The sequence below is a fragment of the Scyliorhinus canicula genome, chromosome 29 (genome assembly GCF_902713615.1).
Source record: "Scyliorhinus canicula chromosome 29, sScyCan1.1, whole genome shotgun sequence".
Classification (NCBI taxonomy): Eukaryota; Metazoa; Chordata; class Chondrichthyes; order Carcharhiniformes; family Scyliorhinidae; genus Scyliorhinus; species Scyliorhinus canicula.
In genome coordinates this window covers 2,933,928-2,959,573 of record NC_052174.1, presented here as the reverse complement: position 1 = coordinate 2,959,573, position 25,646 = coordinate 2,933,928, and the positions used below count along the sequence as shown (strand labels likewise).

Sequence of the window (25,646 nt, the reverse complement as noted above, 5' to 3'; positions counted from 1 at the left end):
CGACCGTGGATATCTAAGGAAATAAGGGAGAGTATCAAATTGAAGGAAAAAGCATATAAAGTGGCAAAGATTGCTGGAAGATTAGAGGACTGGGAAATCTTTAGGGGGCAACAGAAAGCTACTAAAAAAGCTATAAAGAAGAGTAAGATAGAGTATGAGAGTAAACTTGCTCAGAATATAAAAACAGACAGTAAAAGTTTTTACAAATATATAAGACAGAAAAGAGTGGCTAAGGTAAATATTGGTCCTTTAGAGGATGAGAAGGGAGTTTTAATAATGGGAAATGAGGAAATGGCTGAGGAACTGAACAGGTTTTTTGGGTCGGTCTTCACAGTGGAAGACACAAATAACATGCCAGCGACTGATAGAAATGAGGCTATGACAGGTGAGGGCCTTGAGAGGATTGTTATCACTAAGGAGGGAGTGATGGGCTAGCTAATGGGGCTAAAGGTAGACAGGTCTCCTGGCCCTGATGGAATGCATCCCAGAGTGCTAAAAGAGATGGCTAGGGAAATTGCAGATGCACTAGTGATAATTTACCGAAATTCACTAGACTCTAGGGTGGTCCCGGTGGATTGGAAATTAGCAAACCTGACGCCACTGTTTGAAAAAGGAGGTAGGCAGAAAGCAGGAAATTATAGGCCAGTGAGTTTAACTTCGGTAATAGGGAAGATGCTGGAATCTATCATCAAGGAAGAAATTGCGAGGCATCTGGATAGAAATGGTCCCATTGGGCAGACGCAGCATGGGTTCGTAAAAGGCAGGTCATGCCTAACTAATTTAGTGGAATTTGTTGAGGACATTACCAGTGCAGTAGATAACGGGGAGCCGATGGGTGTGGTATATCTGGATTTCCAGAAAGCCTTTGACAAGGTGCCACACAAAAGGTTGCTGCATAAGATAAAGATGCATGGCATTAAGGGTAAAGTAGTAGCATGGATAGAGGATTGGTTAATTAATAGAAAGCAAAGAGTTGGGATAAATGGGTGTTTCTCTGGTTGGCAATCAGTAGCTAGTGGTGTCCCTCAGGGATCCGTGTTGGGCCCACAATTGTTCACAATTTACATTGATGATTTGGAGTTGGGGACCAAGGGCAATGTGTCCAAGTTTGCAGATGACACTAAGATGAGTGGTAAAGCGAAAAGTGCAGAGGATACTGGAAGTCTGCAGAGGGATTTGGATAGGTTATGTGAATGGGCTCGGGTCTGGCAGAAGGAATACAATGTTGACAAATGTGAGGTTATCCATTTTGGTAGGAATAACAGCAAACGGGATTATTATTTAAACGATAAAATATTAAAGCATGCCGCTGTTCAGAGAGACTTGGGTGTGCTAGTGCATGAGTCACAGAAGGTTAGTTTACAAGTGAAACAGGTGATTAAGAAGGCAAATGGAATTTTGTCCTTCATTGCTAGAGGGATGGAGTTTAAGACTAGGGAGGTTATGTTGCAATTGTATAAGGTGTTAGTGCGGCCACACCTGGAGTATTGTGTTCAGTTTTGGTCTCCTTACTTGAGAAAGGACGTACTGGCGCTGGAGGGTGTGCAGAGGAGATTCACTAGGTTAATCCCAGAGCTGAGGGGGTTGGATTATGAGGAGAGGTTGAGTAGACTGGGACTGTACTCGTTGGAATTTAGAAGGATGAGGGGGGATCTTATAGAAACATTTAAAATTATGAAGGGAATAGATAGGATAGATGCGGGCAGGTTGTTTCCACTGGCGGGTGACAGCAGAACTAGGGGGCATAGCCTCAAAATAAGGGGAAGTAGATTTAGGACTGAGTTTAGGAGGAACTTCTTCACCCAAAGGGTTGTGAATCTATGGAATTCCTTGCCCAGTGAAGCAGTTGAGGCTCCTTCATTACATGTTTTTAAGGTAAAGATAGATAGTTTTTTGAAGAATAAAGGGATTAAGGGTTATGGTGTTCGGGCCGGAAAGTGGAGCTGAGTCCACAAAAGATCAGCCATGATCTAATTGAATGGAGGAGCAGACTCGAGGGGCCAGATGGCCTACTCCTGCTCATAGTTCTTATGTTCTTATGTTCTTATGTAAGAGTGACAAGTCTTGGGGTTTTCCTTGATCCGACCCGACAACGACTTCTTATGCCTCCTCCAAGCTCTCCTAAGCCCTTTTTAAACCTCATTCCTGGCGACCTTGTAACCCTCAAGCGACCCAACTAAACCTTGTTTTCTCATCCTTACATATGCATTATTTTTCCTCTTGACAAGACATTCAACCTCTTTGTGAACTAGGCCTTTTCCTATCTGCCTGTGAGGGACATACCTATCAAGGGCACGCAGTGTTTGTTCCTTGAACAAGCTCCACTTTTCATCTGTGCCTTTCCCAGACAGTTTCTGTTCCCATCTTATGCTCCCTCATTCTTGCCTAATCGCATCATAATTACCTCTGCCCCAATTATACACCTTGCCCTGCCGTATAGTTTATCCCTCTCCATTGCTACAGTGAAAGACAGCGAATTGTGATCACTATCTATAAAGAGATCTCCCACAATCAAATCTAACACTTGTACCTGTTCATTATACAGTACCAAATCCAATGTGCACCCCCTTCACTCCCCCCCGCCCCCCCCCCCCCCCCCCGCCACCCTTGTCGGCCTATCCACATATTGTGTCTGGAAACCCTCCTGACACACTGTATCAAAACCGCCGCATCCGAACTGTTCGACCTATATAGGTTCTAATCAATATTTGGAAAGCTAAAGTCACCCATGACAGCTACCATAAAACCTCCACACCTATCCATAATCTATTTTGCATTTTCTTCCTCCACATCCCTATTACTATTTGGGGGCCTATAGAAGACTCCGAACAACGTGACAGCTCCTCTCCTATTTCTAACCTCGGCCCCTATTACCTCAGTAGGCAGGTTCCCTTCGAACTGCCTTTCTGCAGCCGTTAAACTATCCTTGATTAACAATTCTCTCCTCTACCTCTATTATCAATTTCCCTACTCTTACTGAAACATATATACCCCGCAACTTCCAACAACCATTCCTGTCACTGTTCTAATCATGTCTCCGGCGGGCCACAACACCGTAGTCCCACGCTCCAAGTTCACCTACCTTATTCCGGAAGCTCCTTGCATTGAAGTAGGCCCACTTCATCCCACCTTTCAGTCTGCCGGTACACTACTCCGACTTTGGTACCCTCCTCAGAACCTCACTACTCTCAACACTGGCTTCTGGACTACAGCTCGTTTTCTCATCCCCCTGAAAAATTAGTTGAACCCGGCCTCCCTCACCCCGAAGAGCCGCAGCGAATTTCCCTCCCAGGATGTTGGTGAACCTCTGGTTCAACTGCAAACCGTTCCGTCTGTACAGGGCCCTCATTCCCCAGAATGTGCTCCAATTATCGACGTAACTGAAACCCTCCCTCCTACACCATCCCTGCAGCCACATTATTATCTGCACTCTCTCCCTGTTCCTCACCTGGCTAGCACGTGGCAAGGGAAACAACCCAGAGATGACAGCATGGTTTGTCCTGGTTCTCAGCTCCCACTCTAGCTCCCTAAATTCCTGTTTTAAATCCCCGTCCTTTCTCTTATCTATGTCGTTGGTACCGATGTGTAACACGACTTGTGACTGTTCCCCCTCAGGGATTCTGAAAACACGATCCGAGACGTCACTGACCCTGGCACCCGGGAGGCAACATACAATCCGTGAGACTCTTTTGTTGCCACAGAACCATATATCTGTCCCTGTAACTATCGAGTCCCCAATAACTATTGCTCTCCTACTCTCCCTCCTTCCCTTCAGAGGCACAGGGATGGACTCAGTGCTGGAGATCCGTTCACCGTGGCTTACCCCTTGGAAGTCGTCCCCCTCAACAGTGTCCAAAATGGTATACTTGTTACTGGGGGGAATGACCACAGAGAATCTCTGCACTGACTGCTTCCTCCCATCCCCTCTCACCGTTACTCATCTATCTTGATTCTTCGGAGTATCTACATCCCTGAAGCTACTGTCTATGAGCACATCTGCCTCCCGAATGATCAGAAGTTCATCCAGCTCCAGCTCCAGTTCCCTAACGCAGTATCTCAGGAGCTGGAGATGGATGCACCTCCCACAGGTGAAATCAGCAGGGACACTGACGGCGTCCCTCGCCTCAAACATTCTGCAGGAGGAACAATGCCTCCCCTGCCATCCCCTCTAGATAAAACAAGAAAGAGAAAGAAAGAGCTTACCTGTTATTCACTCTACCCCTTAGGTTAGAGGAGGTGGAAGGGCGGGGGACACTACAAGTGTAGTGCCTAGGGTTAAGGGACCGCCCAACTTAAATACAGGTAAAAATAAAACACTTAACCAGCAACCCCACTGCGCCCCTCACGAGCACAGCAATCAACGGTTATAGGCCCGCGCAAACAATTTCAATCTTTACTACTTACCTGTAACTTGACAACAGTTCCTCCACAAACCACCTTCCAGATACAGAGACCGCAATGCGCTGATGTAAATTTTTTCCAGCAGCAGCCAATTAGCAGCTGTGCTCTGCTGTCCCCTGCTGCATGCTTCCCTTCACTTGAACACGAAGGTCGTCTTGCTCAGGTACACGTTCCGGATACAGTGACCGCAATGTACTGGTGCACATTTTTCTGCAACAGCCGATCAGCAGCTCCTCTCTGCTGCCCTCTGCTGGATGCTTGCCTTCAGTTGAACACTCAGTGTGTCTTCCTCAGGTAAACGTTCTGGATACAGTGACCGCAATGCACTGATGCAAATTTTCCCCGCAAGAACCAATCAGCATTTGCGCTCTTCTACCCACTGCTGGATGCTTGCCTTCACTTGAACACGAAGGGTGTCTTGCTCAGGTCCACATTCTAGATACAGCGACAGCATTGCACTGTGCAAATTTTCGCCGCAACAGATAATAAGCAGCTCCACTCTGCTGTTTTTATAAGATATATAAGAGAAGGTTGGAAAGTACAGTGAAGAGTTGTGAAGTGGTAATAGGAGTAGTAGAGAAACGATCTTGTCCAGGAATACCTTTTATCTTGGATAATGATATAGCTGGATCAGAGGTGGGAGTGATGCCTATTGTGGTTGATACGTCAGTGGAAAATCAGATAACTAAAGTGTTGAAGGACGAATATCCTGGGATTTTTCCGAATTGTGCAGTAACAATGTCGCAACGTCACAGGTTAAGCCAATAGGTGAAATCAGAGATTGAAGATAAAGTTGAAGTGCAATTATCAGAAACGATATTTGATCAGATAGTAGAAAAATAATAAGAAACGTTGGAAGACATTTGTAGTTCAGGAAAATTGGTGGATTAACAAAAAAAATGTAGAAATAAAGCAGATGTATCAGTAAGCATATACTGAAGAAGAATCTGAGTGTATACCAGAGTGTTATTACAGTAAAAGTGATGCCTTGATGAGAAAATGGAGACCTTTACATATGCAGGCCAATGAATAGTGGGCAGAAGTTCATCCGGTGGTATTTCCGGTAAGCTGCAGAAAGGAGGTGTTGCGAGTAGCACATGAGGTGCCAGTGCGAGGTCATTTGGGAGTTAGGAAAACTCAAGCAAATATCAATAACATTGTTATTGTCTGGACTACATAAAGGTGCAGTTAAATTTTGACAATCATGTTACACATGTCAAGTGATAGGGAAACCTAAAGCAGTGATAAAAGCAGCTCCTTAATACCCATTCCAGCATTTGAGGAACTTTTCACAAGGGTTCTAATTGATTGTATTGTTGCACTTCTAAAAACGAAAGTGGGATCAAATATTTTGACTATAATTGATGTGGCTACTAGGTTTCCAGATGCCATTCCAGAACGCAACTTAACAGCTAAACCTATTGTGGAGGAGTTACTTGAATTCTTTACTAGATATGGACTACCCACAGAAATACAATCGGGGGCAGCACGGTGGCACATTGCTGCCTACGGCGCTGTGGACCCGGGTTCGAATTCCGGCCCTGGGTCACTGTCCACGTGGAGTTTGCACATTCTCCTCGTGTCTGCGTGGGTTTCACCCTCACAACCCAAAGATGTGCAAGATAGGTAGACTGGCCACTCTTAATTGCGCCTTAATTGAAAAAAAATAATTGGGTACTCTAAATTTATTTTTTTTAATAAGGAAATACAATCGGATCAAGGATCAAATTTTACCTTAAATTTATTCAGAGCAGTCATGGATAGCTTCGTAATCAAATACTTTAAATCAATTGTGTACCATTCAGATTCGCAGGAAGCGTCAGAAACTGGCATCAGACATCAAAGACAATGTTAACGGCTTAATGTCAAGATTATCCAGAGGATTGCGATAAAGGAATTCCATTTGTCATGTTTGCAATTTGGTATGCACCTCATGAGTCAACCAAATTCAGTCATTTTGAACTAACTTTTGGTTATGAGGTAAGAGCAGCCCTTAAATTGATTAAGGAAAAAGTGGTGAGTGAGAAATCGGAACTTACATTTTTGGATAACGTATCAAAGTTTTGGAAACGAGTAAATAGAGCAGGTGAATAGGCTTGACAGCATTTAAAATGTGCACACCATGTGATGAAACGGTAGCGGACATGAAAGCCAAAGTTCGTAGTTATGCCCGTGGAGATAACGTTTTAGAATTATTACCAGTGTTTGGTGAACATTGCAAGCAAGATTTTGTGGACGTTATCAGGTTGAAAGACAATGAAGTGAGGTGAACTATGTAGTGCGAACGCCGGACTGAAGGAAAACTCACCGCGTGTGTCAGATGAAGATGCTCAACATGTTTTATTGAGGAGGTTTTATTGATTCTAACTCAAAGTGACGAACCAAGTCCAGATAACTTTGAAGTTGACATACCTCAAATTAAATAGGAAAACGAGGATGTTCTTAAAAAACTGGGTTACATTGTTGAGTTATCTTCCAGAGTAAAAACGAGCTGACCTCAAAGCGTTATTGATGTCGCATGGGCAAGTTCGTGGAGATAAATTGGTAAGTACTAAAATCGCTAAACATGATGTAGATGTGGAAAATTCTGTTCCAATTAAACAACATCGATACAGACTCAATCCATTACAATTGGTACTGGTCTACAAAGAAACTGAAAATATGTTTTACAATGGCATAATTGAAGTGGGTTGCAGCCAATGGAGCTCACCCATAGTGATGGTGCCTAAACCATACGGTACCCAACGGTTGTGTGAGGACTATAGAAAAGATAATGCAGTTACAAGAACGGGCTCTTTTCCTATCCAAGCTTGGAGGATTCAACTGAGGAGGTGGGACAATCCGCTTTTATTTCCAAACTGGATTTACTTAAAGGTTACAGGCAGGTACCTTTATCCGAATAGGCGAAGGAGATTTCAGTTTTTCTGACTGCAGATGGTATCTACCAATTCAAAGGTATGCCATATGGCATGAAAAACGCCCCAGCCACATTTTAACGGTCAACTAACAAAGTTGTTTCCGGATTACCCAGTTGTGCGGTATACATCAATGATCTGGTAATTCTTAGCATGACATAGAAAGAACATCTGAAGCATCTAATGGAGTTATTTGTTCGTCTTCAGGATGCCGGTTTGGTGGTCAACCTAGCCAAAAGTGAATTTACAAATGCCCAAGAAACTTACCTTTGCCATAGAATCGGACAGGGTCGAATCGATCCGCGGGATATGAATACAAGTTATTATGGAGTTTCCAATATGCTTGACACGAAGGGAAATGATACGATTTCTTGGTATGAGTGGATTGTGCCGGAATTTGTGCCGAACTAGCGCAGTGTGGTTGCTCCACTGACGGGGTTGCTCAAGAAGCGCAGAAAATGTACGTGGGCAGCAGAGTGTCAAAAGGCACTTGACTGCCTTAAGGCTGTCTTAACCACTGCTCCTATGTTAGCCATCCCAAGTTACACAAAACCATTCAAGGTGGCTGTCGATGCGAGTGATGTAGGCGTAGGTGCGGTGCCTCTACAAGACGACGACAAAGCACTCGAGCTGCCTATTGGGCCTATAGGTTATTTTTCAAGAAATTAAATTCTCACCAGAGGAAGTATTCAACGATTGAGAAGGAGACTTTTAGCTTGGTGCTTGCTTTGCAACATTTTCAAATTAATGTGACCAGCAATCAGTCTGACACAATGATATATACTGATAATAATCCATTGACGTTTTTGGACCGATTCCGTAATAACAATGCAAGACTGTTTCGAGGGAGTTGATTATTTCAGTCATTTCATTTAAAAATAATACAGGATGAGAAAATGTGACAGCCGATGCTTTGTCACGAATGTGATGACGAGTTACAGGAACATTGACTAAAATGGACTATGTTGTGATACATGTGTCCGTCTTTGTTCTGTTAAACACAATCGATCGTTATGTCAATTTTTTTGAACGGAAAGTGAAAAGGTCAAAATTGAAGCCATCTTGAAGTTGATGGGTTTTTTTTCATGGGGGGAGGTGTCATGTAAGAAAATGATATTTCTCAAACGGCAGCAGTGATGTCAGCGTGTGCATGGAGCTGGGATGTTTTTCTGTCGTTTGCTTTCATTTTGAGCTGAAAATCTGCTTTGCGGCCCAATTTAGAATTATTTTACATCTGTAGAAGCTGCAATCACAGCAAGCTGTGTATGAGTTTCTGCAAACTAACGAAACTTGAGTTTCAAAGTGGTAATTGCTCTCTGTAGAGAATTTAAACCTGCTGTCATTCTGTAACAAGGTATTTCGTCTTATGGATTTTAAAAGGAAATATTTAAGAGTTACTTATAGAGTATTAGTATTACTGAGACTTGGTTGAGGGAAGGGCAGGACTGGTAACTAAACATACCAAGGTATAGATGCTTCAAGAGGGATAGATAGGGAGGTAGAAGGGGTGGAGGAGTTGCATTACTCGTCAGAGATGATATGACAGCTGTGATAAAGGAGGGCACTATGGAGGATTCGAGTACTGACGCAATATGGGTCGAGCTCAGAAATAGGAAGGGTGCAGTAACATTGTTGGTACTTTCCTACAGGACACCCAAAAGCGAGCATCAAGTAGAGGTACACATATGCAGACAGATTACAGAAAAATGAAGGAGCAATAGGGTGGTTGTGATGGGAGATTTTAACTTCCCCAACATCTAATGGGACTCGTATAGTATTGGAGGCGTAGATGGAGCAGAGTTTGTAAGGAGTATCCAGGAGAGCTTTTTTTTAGAGCAGTATGTAAATAGTCCAACTTGGGAAGGGGGCATACTGGACATGGTATTGGGGAATGATCCCGCCCAGATAGTTGAAGTTTCAATCGGTGATTACTTTGGGAATAGTGATCACATTTCTGTAAGTTTTAGAATACTCATGGACAAAGACGAGAGTGGTCCTAAATGAAGAGTGCTAATTTGGGGAAAGGCCGAGTATAACAAAATTCGGCAGGAACTAGGGAATGTGGATTGGGAGCAGCTAATAAGGGTAAATCCACATTTGAAATGTGGGAGTATTTTAAGGAAATGTTGATTAGAGTGCAGGACAGACATGTCCCTGTGAAAATGAGGGATAGAAATGTCAAGATTAAGGAACCATGAATGACGGGTGGAACTGTAAGACGAGCTAAGACGAAAAAGGAAGCATATATAAGATCGAGACAACAAGGCAGCACGGTGGCACAGTGGGTTAGTACTACTGCTTCACGGCGCCGAGGTCCCAGGTTCGACCCCGGCTCTGGGTCACTGTTCGTGTGGAGTTTGCACATTCTCCCCGTGTTTGCGTGGGTTTCGCCCCCACAACCCAAAGATGTGCAGGTTAGGTGAATTCGTCAAGCTAAATTGTCCCTTAATTGGAACAAAATAATTGGGTATTCTAAATTCATTTGTTTTTAAAAGATCGAGGCAACTCAAAACTGATGAAGCTTTGGAGGAATATCGGGAAAGTAAGACGAATCTCAAACGCACAATAAAGACGGCTAAAAAGGGTTACGCAATATCTTTGGCTAACAGGGTTAAGGGAAATCCCAAAGCCTTTTATTCGTATATAAGGGGAAGAGGGTAACTAGAGAAAGGATTGGCCCACTCAAAGACAAATTAGGGAATTTATGCGTGGAGTCAAGGTAATGGGTGTGATTCTTATTGAGTATTTTGCCTCGGTATTCACCAAGGAGAGGGACAGGACGGATGTTGAGGCTAGGGATGGATGTTTAAATACTCTAGGTCAAGTTGTCATACGGAAGGGGGACGTTTTGGGTATTCTAAAAGACATTTAGGTGGACAAGTCCCCAGGAAGGAATGGGATCTATCCCAGGTTACTGAGGGAAGCGAGGGTCGAAATAGCTGGGGCCGTAACGGATATCTTTGCAGCATACTGAGGGCTAGGATCTATTCACATCTGGAAGAAAATAGACGTATCAGTGATCCACAGCACGGTTCTGTGCAGGGAAGGTCATGTCTTACAAACCTAATATAATTATTTGAGGAAGTGTCAAAGCTAATTGATGAGGGAAGCGCTGTAGATGTCATATACATGGACGTAAGGAGTTTGATAAAGTTTCCCATGGCAGTTTGATGGAAAAAGTGGAGTCATATGGGGTTCAGGGTGTAATACCTAGATGGATAAAGAACTGGCTGGGCAACATGAGACAGAGAGTTGTGGTGGAAAGGAGTGTCTCAAAATGGAGAAAGGTGACTAGTGGTGTTCCACAGGGATCCGTGCTCGGACAAATTTCGTTTGAGATACACAAAAATGATCTGGACGAAGGTATAGGTGGGCTGATGAGCAAGATTGCAGATGATACTAAGATTTGTGGAGTTGCAGTTAGCGAGGAGGACTGCCAGATAATACAGCAAAACATAGATAGATTGGAGAGTTGGGCGGAGAAATTGCAAACGGAGTTCAATCCAGGCAAATGCGAGGTGGTGCATTTTGGAAGATCTAATTCAAGAGCGGACTATATGGTCAATGGAAGAGTCCTGGGGAAAATTGATGTACAGAGAGATCTGGGAGTTCAGGTCCATTGTACCCTGAAGGTGGTATCCCAGGTTGATAGAGTGGTCAAGAATGCATACAGCATCCTTGCCTTCATCGGACAGGGTATTGAGTACAATAGTCGGTAGGCCATGTTACAGTTGTATAGGACTTTGGTTAGGCCACATTTGGAATGCTGCGTGCAGTTCTGGTCGCCACATGACCAGAAGGATGTGCATGCATTAAAGAGGTTGCAGAGGAGGTTCACCAGAATATTGCCTGGTCTGGAGGGTGCTAGCTATGAAGAAAGGTTGAGTAGAATAGGATTGTTTTCATTGGAAAGACGGAGGTTGAGGGCGGAAATGATTGAGGTCTACAAAATTATGTGAGGTATGGACATGGTGGATAGCAACAAGCTTTTTCCAAGATTGAGGGTGTCAATTACAAGGGGTCACGATTTCAAGGTGAGAGGTGGAACGTTTAAGGGAGATGTGCGTGGAAAGCTTTATACTCTGAGGGTGGTGGGTGCCTGGAACGCTTTGCCAGCGGAGCTGGTAGAGGCGGGCACAATAGCATCATTTAAGATGCATCTTGACAGATATATGAACGGGCGGGGAACAGAAGGAAACAGACTTCGGAAAATAGGGGTCAGGTTTAGATAAAAGTTCTGGATCGGCGCAGGCTGGGAGGGCCGAAGGGCCTATTCCTGTGCTGTAATTTTCTTTCTTCTTTGTTCTCCTGTATTCTTCGCGGGGTGTATTTGCATTGCTGGTTGCGAAGATGTTCATTGTATGTTCTCTTGGTTCATAGAATAAACATTGTATCTGTTTAAAAATATTCCGATTTCTCTGTTGCGTCATACTTGTAAAGTGGGATCTTGTGTTCCACAGAACCAAAATCTATTTCAAGTTGTTGGTTAGGTGAACTCCATGATACACTTTGAGGTGCTCTCAACCATGGACCATAACAACAGAAACCATCGCGAAAACCTCAAATAGATTCCAGTCTGTAAATGACTCGCGGGTATATGTTATTCTATATATAATTCACCCCAAACCCATTGATTAGATTCCAGTGTGTAACTCATTTCTGTGTTACTGTTTTTCAACATATAAACCTCCCGAACCCCTGGATTAGATTCCAGTCTGGAACTCGCTGCCGGGTATATGTTAGTACATAGAACAGACAACATAGAAAATACAGCACACAACAGCCCTTCGGCCCACGGTGTTGTGCCGAACGTTTGTCCTAGATTAAGAACAAATTAATCTACACTCCATCTTTCTACCGAATTATATGTACCTATCCAATAGCCGCTTGAAGGTCCCTAATGTTTGCGACTCAACTACATCCACAGGCAGTGTATTCCATGCCCACACTACACTCTGAGTAAAGGACCTACCTATGCCTCTCCCCTATATCTTCCGCCATTCACCTTAAATTTATGTAACCTGTAATGGTTTGTTGCACTCGGGGAAATAGTCTCTGACTGTCTACTCTATCTATTACCCTGATCATTTTATAAACGTCTATCAAGTCGCCCCCCTCGTCCTTCTCTGTTCTAATGTGAAAAGGCCGAGCACCCTGAACCTTCCCTCTTATGACCTACTCTCCATTCCAGGCAACATCCTGTAAAACTCCTTTGTACCTTTTCCAAAGCTTCAACATCCTTCGTAAAACGAGGCGACCAGAACTGCACACAACACCCCAAATGTGGCCTTACCAAGGTTTTGTACTGCTGCATCATCACCTCAAGGCTCTTAAATTCAATGCCTCTACTCATGAAAGCTTGCACACCACAGGCCTTCTGCACAGCTCTACCCACTTGATTGGCAACTTTCAAAGATCTATGAACATAAACCGCAAGATCTCTCCGCTCCTCCACATTGCCAAGAACCCTACCGTTAAACATGTATTCCGCATTCATATTTGTCCTTCCCAAAAGGACAACCTCACACTTTTCAGGGTTAAACTCTATCTGCCACTTCTCAGCCCAGTTCTGCATCTTTTCTATGTCTGTTTGCAGCCGCAAACAACCCGCCTCACTATCCACAACTCCACCAATCTTCGCATTGTCTGCAAATGTACTGAGCCACCCTTCAACTCCCTCAACATAGAACTGATCTCTGCGGTACGCCACTGGTGACTTGGCTCCAGGCTGAATATTTCAAATCCACCACTACTCTCTGACTTCTATCGGTTAGCCAGTTCGTTATCCAACTGGCCAAATTTTCAACTATCCCATGCTTCCTTACTTTCTGCATAAGCCTACCATGGGGAAACTTATCAAATTGAAATGTTATTCGCTATATCAACCACCACGAACCCCTCGATTTGAATCAATTCAAATAATTTCACACATTGTCAGGAAATAACACATTATTCTCCCCGAATGCGATGGTCGAAGACAAACAACACACATTTGTTTGTGTGCTGTTTAATCATAGAATTTACAGTGCAGAAGGAGGCCATTCGGCCCATCGTGTCTGCACCGGCTCTTGGAAAGAGCAACCTACCCAAGGTAAACACCTCCACCCTATCCCCATAACCTAGTAACCACAACCAACACTAAGGGAAATTATGGACACTAAGGGCCATTTATCACGGCTAATCCACCTAACCTGCACATCTTTGGAAGGTGGGAGGAAACCGGAGCACACGGAGGAAACTCCCGCACACACGTGGAGGATGGGCAGACTCCGCACAGACAGTGACCCAAGCCGGAATCGAACCTGGGACCCTGGAGGTGTGAAGCAATTGTGCTATCCACAATGCTACTCTGCTGCCCTGAACAGATAAGGATATTATTTCTGCCTTTAAGGATATTAATCTGCGACATTCACCCACCTATAACTGTGAACTTCACAGGTTCACTTTGTTCAGAATTAAACTGTCGGCTTGAGAGTTCGGAGCTGTACGTGTATCGCTAATATTGTGGCTCAGGGCCCATTATCTCAGTCAGGTTAAACGTGACTGAGGACTTTCCTTTGGCGAGTGTTAGTATTGTCATCGTGAGTAAGCGACTAATTTTGTACAAATATATCGTATTGTTCCAATCCTGAAGAGGGACTGAGCATGTCAGGAAGACAATTTCGCCCTTCACAAATGTTGTAAATATTGTATTCAAGAAAATATCTAGTTTCTCTGGACGATCTGAAAGAAGACACTGATTTTCGATTGCTGGAGGGCATTAATAGAACAATAGAAAATTACAGGCCCTTCGGCCATCGATGTTGAGCCGACCGGTGAAACCAATCTAAACCCCATCTACACTATTCCATTGTCATCCATACGTTTATCCAATGACCATTGAAATGCCCTTAATATTGGCGAGCTCACTACTGTTGCAGGCAGGGCATTCCACGCCCTTACGACTCTCTGAGTAAAGAACATGTGTCCTTTTTCTATCTCCCCTCAATTTAAAGCAATGTCCCCTCGTGCTAACCATTACCATCCGAGGAAGGTATTCTCACTGTCCACCCTATCTAGTCGTCTGATCATCTTGTATGCCTCTATTAAGTCAACTCTTACCCTTCTTCTCTCTAACGAAAATAGCCTTAAGTCCCTCAGCCTTTCCACATAAGATCATTACTCCATACCGGGCAACATACTGGTAAATATCCTCTGCACCCTTTCCATTGCTTCCACATCGAAGAAAAAATAACAAATAAAAATTACAGGACAGGAACAGAACCTTCGTTCCTCTAAGCCTGCGCCGATCCAGATCCTCTGTCTAAAACTGTCGCCTATTTTCCATGGATCTGTATCCCTCTAATACCTGCCCATTCATGTATCTATCTAGATACATCTTAAATGACGCTATCGTGCCGGCCTCTACCACCTCCGCCGGCAATGCACTCCAGGCTCCCACCACCCTCTGCGTAAACAACTTTCCGCACATATCTCCCTGAAACTTTTCCCTTCTCACCTTGAAGTCGTGAGCCCTAGTAATTGATTCCCACACTCTGGGAAAAAGCATCTTGCTATCCACCCTGTCTATGCCTTTCATGATTTTGTCGACCTCAATGAGGTCCCCCCTCAACCTCCGGCTTTCTGATGAAAATAATACTAATCTACTCAACCTCTCTTCACAGCGAGCGCACTGTATACCAGGCAACATCCTGGTGAACCTCGTCTGCACCTTCTCGAAATAATCCACATCCTTTTGGAAATGTGGCGACCAGAACTGTATGCAGTATTCCAAATGTGGTCGAACCAAAGTCTTACACAACTGTAACGTGACTTGGCAACCGTTGTACTCAATACGCCTTCCGATGACGGAAAGCATGCCGTATGCCTTCTTGACCACTCTATCGACCTGCGCAGCCACCTTCAGGGCACAATGGACATGAACACCCAGATATCTCTGTACATCAATTCTCCCCAGGGCTCTTTAATTTACCGTATAATTCGCTCTTGAATTGGATCTTCCTAAATGCATCACCTCGCATTTGCCCGTGTTGAACTCCTTCTGTAATGTCTCCGCCCAACTTTCCAATCTATCCATATTCTGCTGTATTCTCTGAGAGTCCACTTCACTATCTGCTACTCCACCAATCTTAGTGTCATCTGCCAACTTGCTAATCAGACCACCTATACCTTCCTCCAGATCATTTATGTATATCACAAACAACAGTGGTGCCAGCACGGATCCCTGTGGAACACCACTGGTCACAGTTCTCCATTTTGAGAAACTACCTTCTACTACTACTTTCTGTATCCTGTAGCCCAGCCAGTACTTTATCCATCTAGCTCGTACACCTTGGACCGCATGAAACTTCACTTTCTCCATCAGCCTACAATGGGGAGCGGTATCAAATGCCTTATTGAAGTCCATGTATATGACATCTACAGCCCTTCCCTCATCAAGCAACTTTGTCACTTCATCAAAGAATTCTATTAAGTTGGTCAGACATGACATTCCCTGCACAAAACCATGTTGCATATCACCTATTTTTTAAAAATATTGTCTATTTTTTTCCAAATGGGAACAGATCCTAGTATCCCAGTATCTTCTGCAGCACCTTCCCTACCGCTGATGTCAGTCTCACCAGACTATAATTATCTCAATTATCCCTGCTGCCCTTCTTAAGCAAGGGACAGCATTTGCAATTCTCCTGTCAATGGTACCTCACCCGTGTTCAAGGATGCGGCAAACATATCTGTTAAGGCCCTAGATATTTCCTCTCTACCTTCCCTCAGTAAACTGGGATAGATCCCATCCGGACAAGGGGACTTGTCCACCTTAATGCCTTTAGAATACCCAACACATCCTCCCTCCTTATGCCGACTTGACCGAGAGAATTCGAACTTTTATCCCGAACCTGAACATCCGTCATCTCCCTATCCTCGGTGAATACCGATGCAAAGTACTCGTTAAGTATCTGACACATTTTCTCTGACTCCACGCGTAACGTTCCTCCTTTGTCCTTCAGTGGGCCAACCCTTTGTGTAGTTACCATCTTGCTGCTTATATATGAATAAAAGGCTTTGGGATTTTCCTCAACTCTGTTTGCCAAGGATATTTCATGACCCCTTTTAGCCCTTTCCAGATATTCGTCCAAGGCTTCGTCTGTCTTCAGTCGCCTAGACGTTACGTATGCTTCCTTTTTCCTCATAGCTGATCTCGCAATTTCACCTGACATTCATGATTTCCTCATCTTGACAGTTCTTTCCCTCATTTTCACAGGGACATGTCTGTCCTGCACTCTCATCAACCTTCCTTTCAAAGCCTCCCATATATCAAATATGGATTTACCTTCAAACAGCTGCTCCCAATCCACATTCCCCAGCTCCTGCCGAATGTTGTATAATTGGCCTTCCCCCAATTTAGCACTGTTCCTTTAGGAACACTCTCGCCTTTGTCCATGAGTATTCTAAAACTTACGGAATTGTGAGGACTATTCCCAAAGTAATCCCCGACTGAAACATCAACCAACTGGCCGGGCTCATTCCCCAACACCAGGTCCAGTATGGCCCCTTGCCGAGTTGGACTATTTACACACTGGTCTAGAAAACCCTCGTGGCTACTCCTTGCAAATTCTGCTCCATGTTGACCTGCCTATAATCCGGCGACCAGAACAGCACGCAATACTCCAAATGCGGCAGCACCAGAGTTTTGTACAGTTGCAACATGACCTCATGTCTCTGAAATTCAACCCCTCTTCCAATAAAAGCTAACACACCGTGCGCCTTCTCAACACCCCTATCAACCTGGGTTGCAACTTTCAGGGATCTATGTACATGGACACCGAGATCTTTGCTGATCCAAGCAACCAAGAATATTACCATTAGCCCAGTATTCTGTAATCCTGTTACTCCTTACAATTTGAATGACCTCACACTATTCTGCATTAAACTCCATTTGCCACTTCTCAGCCCAGCTCTGCAGCTTTTCTATGTCCCTCTGGAAACTGAAAAATCCTTCCGCACTGTCCACGACTCCACGGACTTTAGTCTCATCCGCAAATGTACTCACCCATCCTTCTACGCCATCCTCCAGGGCATTTTTAAAAATAACAAAGAGGAGTGGCCCCAAAACAGATCTTTGTGGCACACCACTAGTAACTAAACTCCAGGCTGAACATTTTGTCTTCTTACAGCTAGCCAGTTTCTGATCCAACCCGCTAAATCACCCTCAATCCCATGCCACCGTATTTTCTGCAATAGTCTACCGCGGGGAACCTCAGCAATCGCTTTACTGATATCCATCTACACCACATCAACTACTTTACCCTCGTCCACCTGTTTGGTCACCTTCTCAAAGAATGAGGCTTGTGAGGCACGACCTACCCTTCACAAAACAGTGTTGACTATCCCAAACCAAATTATTCCTTTCTAGATGATTATAAATCCTATCTTTTATAATACTTTCCAAGACTTTTCCCACAACAGAAACAAGGCTCCCTGGTCTATAGTTACGTGGGTTGTTTGTACTCTCCTTCTTGAACAAGTGGACAACATTTGCTATCCTCCAGTCTTCTGGAACTATTCCTGTAGACAAGGACGACATAAAGATCAAAGCCAAAGGCTCTGCACTCACCTCCCCAGCTTCCCAGATAATCCTAGGATGAATCCCACCCGGCCCAGGGGACTTATCTATTTTCACACATTCCAGAATTGCTAAAACCTCCTCCTTATGAATCTCAATCCCGTCTCGCCTAGCAACCTGTATCTCAGTATTCTCCTCGACAACATTGTCTTTTTCCTGTGTGAATAGTGACGAAAAATATTCATTTAACTCCTCTCCTATCTAAACGTTCACGACGCACAACTTACCACTGCTGTCCTTGACTGGCCCTACACTTACCCTAGTTATTACTTTATTCTTGACATACCTATACAAAGTATTAGGGTTTTCCTTGGTCCTACCTGCCAATGACTTCTCATGGCCCCTCCTGGCTCTTCATAGCTCTCTCTTTAGGGCCTTCCTGTCTAACTTTAAATTCTCAAGCGCCCTAACTCAACCTTCACGTCTCATTTTTACAGTATCCTCCTTCTTCCTCTTGAAAAGTGATTCAACTACTTCGGAAAACCATGTTTGCCTCGCTCGACCACTTCCACCCTGCCTGACAGGTACATAGTTATCAAGGACACGCAGCAGCTGTCCATGGAACAATCTCCACATTTCAATTTTGCCCATCCTCTGCAGTTTCCTTACCCATCCTATGTATCCTACTTCTTGCCTAATGGCATCATAATTGCCTTTCCTCCAGCTATAACACTTGCCCTGCGGTATATACATATCCCTTTTCGGAATATCAGTGGTTGCGATTTAATTTGCCGCCGGGCGGGGGGGGGGAGGGGGGGGGGGGGGGAGGTGGGAAGCGCTCCCACGACCGCTGGGTTCCCGGCGGCGTGTTGTGGTCACAATGTAGAAATCCCATCGAAAACAGGAGGGGCAATAGAACCCATCCACCAGCCAACGGCGGGCCGCCGAGAAACACGCGGCTAGGGCCGAAGAATCCTACCCCAAATCTCCTGCCTCAGTGTATGCAAACCATCGAATCGTCCATTTCTTTTCGAGAAAAGAGACTCCGAGCATAAATACATTACATCAATCATATATTTAACCACTCAGCTGTCTGCATGTGTAATTCTATCAATCACGGAACAGCCAACATGTTGAGCCAACATGATGTGGACATATACCTAATCAGAACAATTCCGTGAGCTGCACAATTATACTTATGTTCATCCAGTTTACTTCAATTATCTATCTCTCTATCTCTTTCTCTATATATATCTATCTGTCTGTCTCTCTATCTCTTTCTCTATATATATCTATCTGTCTATCTATCTATCTATCTATCTATCTATCTATCTATCTATCTATCTATCTATCTATCTATCTATCTATCTATCTATCTATCTATCTATCTATCTATCTATCTATCTATCTATCTATCTATCTATCTATCTATCTATCTATCTATCTATCTATCTATCTATCTATCTATCTATCTATCTATCTATCTATCTATCTATCTATCTATCTATCTATCTATCTATCTATCTATCTATCTATCTATCTATCTATCTACCTATCGATATAGCTGTCTCTCTGTCTGTCTATCTATCTATCTCTGTCTATCTATCTATCCGTCCGTCTAGCACAGTTTAACACAGGGCTAAATAGCTGGCTTGTAAATCAGAGCAAGGCAGGCCAGAAGCACGGTTCGATTCTCGTACCAGCCTCCCCGAACAGACGCCGGAATGTGGCGACAAGGAGCTTTTCACAGTAACTTCATTTGAAGTCGACTTGTGAAAATAAGCGATTTTCATTTCATTTCATTCATTCATTCATTCATCCACGTCTTTATCGACCCCTCTATCATTCTCTCTCTCTCTCAGTCTGGAAGGCCTTCTCTCTGCTTTTTCCATCCCTTTCTTTCCATCTACTTTCTTTCTTTGCTTCTAAATCTCTCTTTTGTCTCTATCTCACACTTTCTCACGTTCACTGTTTTTGTCCTTTTCTTTCATTGTCGCTGCCCCCTCTCTCTCTCACATTCTCTCTCGCTTTTACTTCATTTGTCTAAATACAAACAATCCCTCCCCTCCTTCGTTCTCTTCCTTGTCAAATTTGAAAATGAAAATGAAATGAATATCGCTTATTGTCACGAGTAGGATTCAATGAAGTTAATGTGAAAAGCCCCTTTGCGGCACATTCCGGAGCCTGTTCGGGGAGGCTGGTACGGGGTAGGAACCGTGCTGATGGCCTGACTTGGTCTGCTTTAAAAACCAGCGATTTAGCCCAGTGAGCCTGTTATTTAAGTTTTTTAAGCGATTAAATTAATGGTGCACCAATATCTCTTCTTCGGTATATTAAGTATTGTTTTAATGGGGAAATAACAAGAAATAAACTTGTTTGCATTACCTATTCCGCGAAATGACACAACAGTGCTGTTTTTGGAATGTGCAAGGCGCCCTGATATGTTACTCTGATAGGTGCACCAATGACCTCCAGACACATTGGCAAAAAGTTGGAACCTGACCGTATTGCATCCAGTGACACTGTCCCTCTGAGTAACACATTGGTAATTGCGACGTCTGTGCAAAACTACACTGTTTGCAGAGTGCTGGACGCCAACGCACAGGTGACACTGATATTCTCCACTCTCAGAAATACATTTACAGCAGGATTTAGCCTGATCTCGGGCTTTTTCGGATGATCTGGAGGGGTAAGCTGAAACAATATTGAATTGAGATTGCCAACATACATAGAATCGTAGAAAATAGAAGCATGAGGAGGCCATTCCGCCCTTTAAGCCGCTCTGTCATTCATTTTCATCATGGCTGATCATCAAGTTCAATTCTGATTCCGGCTTCCCCCGATATCTATTGATCACGTTCCCCCAAGAACCATATTTAATTCCTTTCTGAAATCACTCCACCTTTTTGTCTCAACTACTTTCTGTGTTAGTGAATTCCACAGATTCACCACTCTCCTGGCGATGAAGTTCCTCCTCACCTCAGTCCCTATCGTTGAACTATGACCCCCAGTTCTGGACTTCCCAGAATCGGGAATATTCTTTCTGAATCTATCCTGTCTAATCATGTTCGAATTTTACATGTTTCGATGACATCCTCTCTCACCTTTCTAAAATTTAATGTGTATCATCTTAACTAATTAATTTTCTCCTCATATGACAATCCCGCCCTTCCAGGAGTCAGTCTGATGTTCTCCACCAATAAGAAGAACATCATTCCCCAGATACGGACACCGAAACTCCACACAGTACTGCGGTTGCTGGCTCACGATACATTTTCAATAAAATATCACTATCCCTGTACTCAATGCTCTCGCTATGTAGGCCAACAGACCATTTGTCTTATGTACTGCCTGCTGGACCTGCGTGATTATTTTAAGCGTGTGATGCACGAAGACACCAAAGCTTTGCTGAGTATCCAGATGTCTCATTTTACACCCTTTCAATTAATAACTTGCGTCCCTATTTTTGATACCAAAGTGGATAACGTCAAGATTATCCACATTATCCTCCATCTGACATGCGTATGTCACTCACTCAGCCTGTCTATTCGCGTCTGCACAGGGAAAAACAACCACCAAAACAATCTGATCCCATTTACCTGCACTTGGTCCCATAGCATTGACTGCCGTGTGGTCGTATGTGCACGTCCAAAAGTGATACTTTTGATTATCTAATTGTAAAAACATCTTTTCTAAGTACACTGGTTATTTTGTTGTATTCTGATGTGGTAATTTGTTCAATTAACAATTGCACACTGTGCACCGCGGTTACTCTGAATATTTGAACTGACCCACGTCTGTGCAGCAGGTGGGCATCTTTGGAACAATCTCAAACGCAGCCATGTAAGCAGCCATTCCTCCATACGAATCTCAATATCTCGACTCTGCATTAGTTGTGTATCATTTTAGAAATTAGATTTAGATGTAGCAACAATTAAGAAAACAGAATTCACCCATCGACCTCTCATGAATCAGTGTGTGGACGGAACGGAGGGGACCTGGAGTTGAACAGCAGAATACATGACTTCGACACGCATTTGAGATGAAATAATGCTTTTGAGTGAAATTAATCACACTTGAAAGCTGCATAAACCTGAGATCATAGAAATGTTGATGAAGCAACTGCACATCCGCTCACCTATTATGGTAACATTGATGGTCTCACTTGGTGCTGATTTTAACCTCCTTCATGATGCTGATAATACACAGACGCAAGTGGAAGATTCCAAGGTAGTGGTTGGAATTGTATACCTGGCGCTGTGATGTCGATCGTCACATTGAACAGATCTGTTGCCAACTTCTTCGTCATTTCAATACCATTGCAGCCAAGTGCAGGGGTGTTGAGAACCGACTTCCCATGTGATAGTGACACGTTCTCCACTGTGGATGATTGAAAATGGACTATTTATACTCATTGACAGAATTTTAGGACGAGCTGGGTGGAGAGAAGATGGGGACAGGTACCCGCGAGAATTTAGTCGATGCAAAATATTGTAATACGCATCTTTTAATGACATGCCGAGGTTTTTAAATGACTGTTGTTCACGAATTACGGAACGGTGAATTTATTATTGCAGGAACTGGAAGCAAAAGACGGAGATGCGATTGCACAGATCATGTCGACGCATGCATCTCACATATGTCGATCTTTGGACTTAGTTTCGATATCATCACCTTCTTGACCTGCCTAGTGAGGAAGCGGGAAGTGCAGAGAACTGAATACATTGGGAGATGCAAGTGTGCCGTTCGATTGATGCAATCCAAATTCTGCTGGAAGGAAGCAAAGTCAATGTGAATATGTATGGAAGACGAATATATATATATGGGCAAGACGGTAGCACAAGTGGATAGTATTGAGGCATCACAGCGCCAGGGTCCCAGGTTCGATTACCCGCTGGGTCACTGTCTTTGCGGAGTCTGAACGTTCTCCCCGTATCTGCGTGGGTTTCCTCCGGTGCTCCGATTTCCTCCCACAGTCCAAAGACGTGCAGGTTCGGTAGTTTGGCAATAATAAATTGCCCTTTGTGATCAAAACGTTTAGGAGTGGTTCTTAAGTGGCTGGGATAGGGTGGAAGTGGGCTTAAGTTGATCTGTGTAGACTTGGTGGGCCGAATGGCCTTCTGCACTGTATATTCTATGTTCTACATTCTATAATACTGCCACTTACCGATTATTGAAATGTTGATTGTGTCCCGATGCCCTGATTTCTTCCAGCTCTCCAACACCAGCATTGCACAAATGCAGCTGTATGATTCAGAATATACGGGTGCAATCTGGAAGGTCGCAATGATTTGACCTTCTCTGCTAACGGATTGGTTATACAACTCTTCTCCATTTCTGTACAAGTGCATCCAACTACATTAATAATTCAACTTTACTCCACAGGTGATGTTGGCTTGTTGATCTTTAACAAACTCTGCGGACCGGTCTGGCACCGCGATGATTGCAGTCCTTGGGCGAACTGTGAAAGTGGAAGTAACATGACTTTGCAAAACAGTGGACTTTGCAATTTTGACAACTAGTATTCCAGTTGTTTCATTATTACCGTATTCGCTCTCCCGTGGGAAGAAGAGGTCACCAGAATGGGTGAGCACAGGAGTAAGCATAGTGAAAGCAATTATTGTGGGTATTACTGTTTATCTATTTTTATTTTGTTTAATAATTCTAACAAGATTGGAAAAGTCCTCACCGGTGTTCGCGTCTTTTCTCACTTGGTGCTAAACTGAGGGTGGGGAGGGGGGGCGGGGGGAGCTAGGTTCAGAAAATTCAGGTTTCCATTCAGGAATTTAGAACAACCAAGAATTTGACATAATCCCGGTGCTTAACATAATGTATTGTTAAAACATCTTTCATTTCTCTAATTTCCCTTTATTCCCATCTAATTACTTCCCTAATTTCATTTTTTGTTTCACGCACACACTTTTGGTAACACAGTGTTTGGCACTGCAATCACAAAGCGCCGGGGGCCCACGTTCTATTCCAACCTCGGGTGACTCTCTGAGTGGAGATTTAACTTTATTCCCATGTCTGCTTGGGTTTCCACCGGCTGCTAGGGCTTTCCCCCACAGTCCAAAAATGTGAAGGTTAAGTAGATTGGCTGTAATCGAGTTTTTCCTTTAATATCCAAAGGTTAGATCTTGGTACGGGAATGGGGTCGGGGCTGGTCTAGTTCGGGTGCTGTTGCACAGCGTCTGTGCAGACGCGTGGGCAGAATGCCCTGCTCTGCACTGGAAATATTCCAAGTTTCTATGGTGGTTTTCATCACCATTGAAATCTCGGCACGAAGATTTATTTTACTGCCCTGTTTTGCCTTGAACTCCATGACATCACGGGATGTGGGGGCACTGCAGATTTTCATGGACCGCTCTTTCCCTTTGTTGACTCATGTTTACTCTGTACCTGTTCAAAACGCCATTCGAGGCAACTTTACTCAGAACCACTCTAATATCCCATGAAAATGTCCAAGAGATGTTTTTTTAGAGGAGCTTGTGACAGAGCCTACCAGGGAACAGACAATTCTGACTTTGGTGATGTGCAGTAAGGCCGACTTGATTAGGGAACTTAAGTTGAAGGACCCTTAGATATTTCAGTACAATTAGGGAAGGTGATAAAAGAGGTGGAGGAGTAGAATTGTTAACCAATTATAGTATAATGGCTTCAGAAAGGCAGTTTGAGGTTGATCTGTCTATTGAGGTTATGTGGGCTGAAGTGAGAAATAGGTAAGGAGCGGTCACTTTGTTAGGAGTTTTCTATAGGTCCACAAACAGTAACAGAGTTGTGGACGAAACGATTGCAAGGCAGATTTTGGATAGGTGCGGTAGTCGCATGGTGGTTGTCATGGGTGACTTTAAATTTCCAAATATTGATTGGAACCACTATAATTCGAATAGTTTGGATGGGGCTGTTTTTATCCAATGTGTGCAGGAGGGTTCCTCACAAAATATGTGGATAGACCGCCAAGAGGAGGGGCCATATTGGATTTTGTTCTGGGTAATGAACCGGGCCAAGTGTCAGATGTGGTTGTGGGAGAGCACTTTGCAGATAGTGACAGCAATTCGGTGACATTCACAATAGCAATGGAGAGGGATATGAACATACGACAGGGCAATGTTAAAACTGGGGGAAAGATAATTACGATGCGATAAGGCAAGTGTCGGGGTGCATAAGATGGAAACAGGAACTGTAAGGGATAGGCACAATTGAGATGTGGAGCTTGTTCAACGAGCAAATACTGCGTGTCCTTGATAAGCATTTCCCGGTCAGGCAGGGAGGAAATGGTCGAGTGAGGGAACCATGCTTTACAAAAGAGATGCCTTGTCAAGAGGAAAATGGGGGCTTGGTAAGGATGAGAAAACAAGGTTAGTTAGGGCACTTGAGGGATACAAGATAGATACGAAGAAGCTCAAGAAAGGCCAGAGGAGAGCTGGGAGGGGTCATGAGAAGTACTTGGCGGATAGGATCAAGGAAAACCCGAAGGCTTTTTACACTTATGTGAGGAATAAAAGAATAACCAAGGTGAAGTTAGGGCTGGTCAACGACGGTAGTGGGAACGTGTGCATGGAGGCTGAAGGTATAGGAGAGGTTGTAAATTAATACCTTTCTTCAGTGTTCACAAAGGAGAGGGGCCATGTTGTTGAGGAGCATAGTGCGACACAGGCTGGTAGGCTGGAGGAGACAGATATTCGAAAGGAAGATGTGTCAGACATTCTAAGAAGCCTGAGGATAGATAAGTCACCTGGGCCTGATAGAATTGATCCTAAGATTCATTT

General features: G+C 43.8%; 1 long non-coding RNA gene across 1 annotated transcript in view; it reads left to right on the top strand.

The window, feature by feature from the left end:
- The window catches only part of LOC119958366, a 34,068-nt gene extending 10,575 nt beyond the window's left edge, over positions 1 to 23,493 (top strand). The window contains exon 3 of the long non-coding RNA XR_005459018.1: positions 23,263 to 23,493. This is a non-coding gene — a long non-coding RNA (uncharacterized LOC119958366). The remainder of the gene's footprint in view (positions 1 to 23,262) is intronic.
- Positions 23,494 to 25,646: the final 2,153 nt, after the last annotated feature.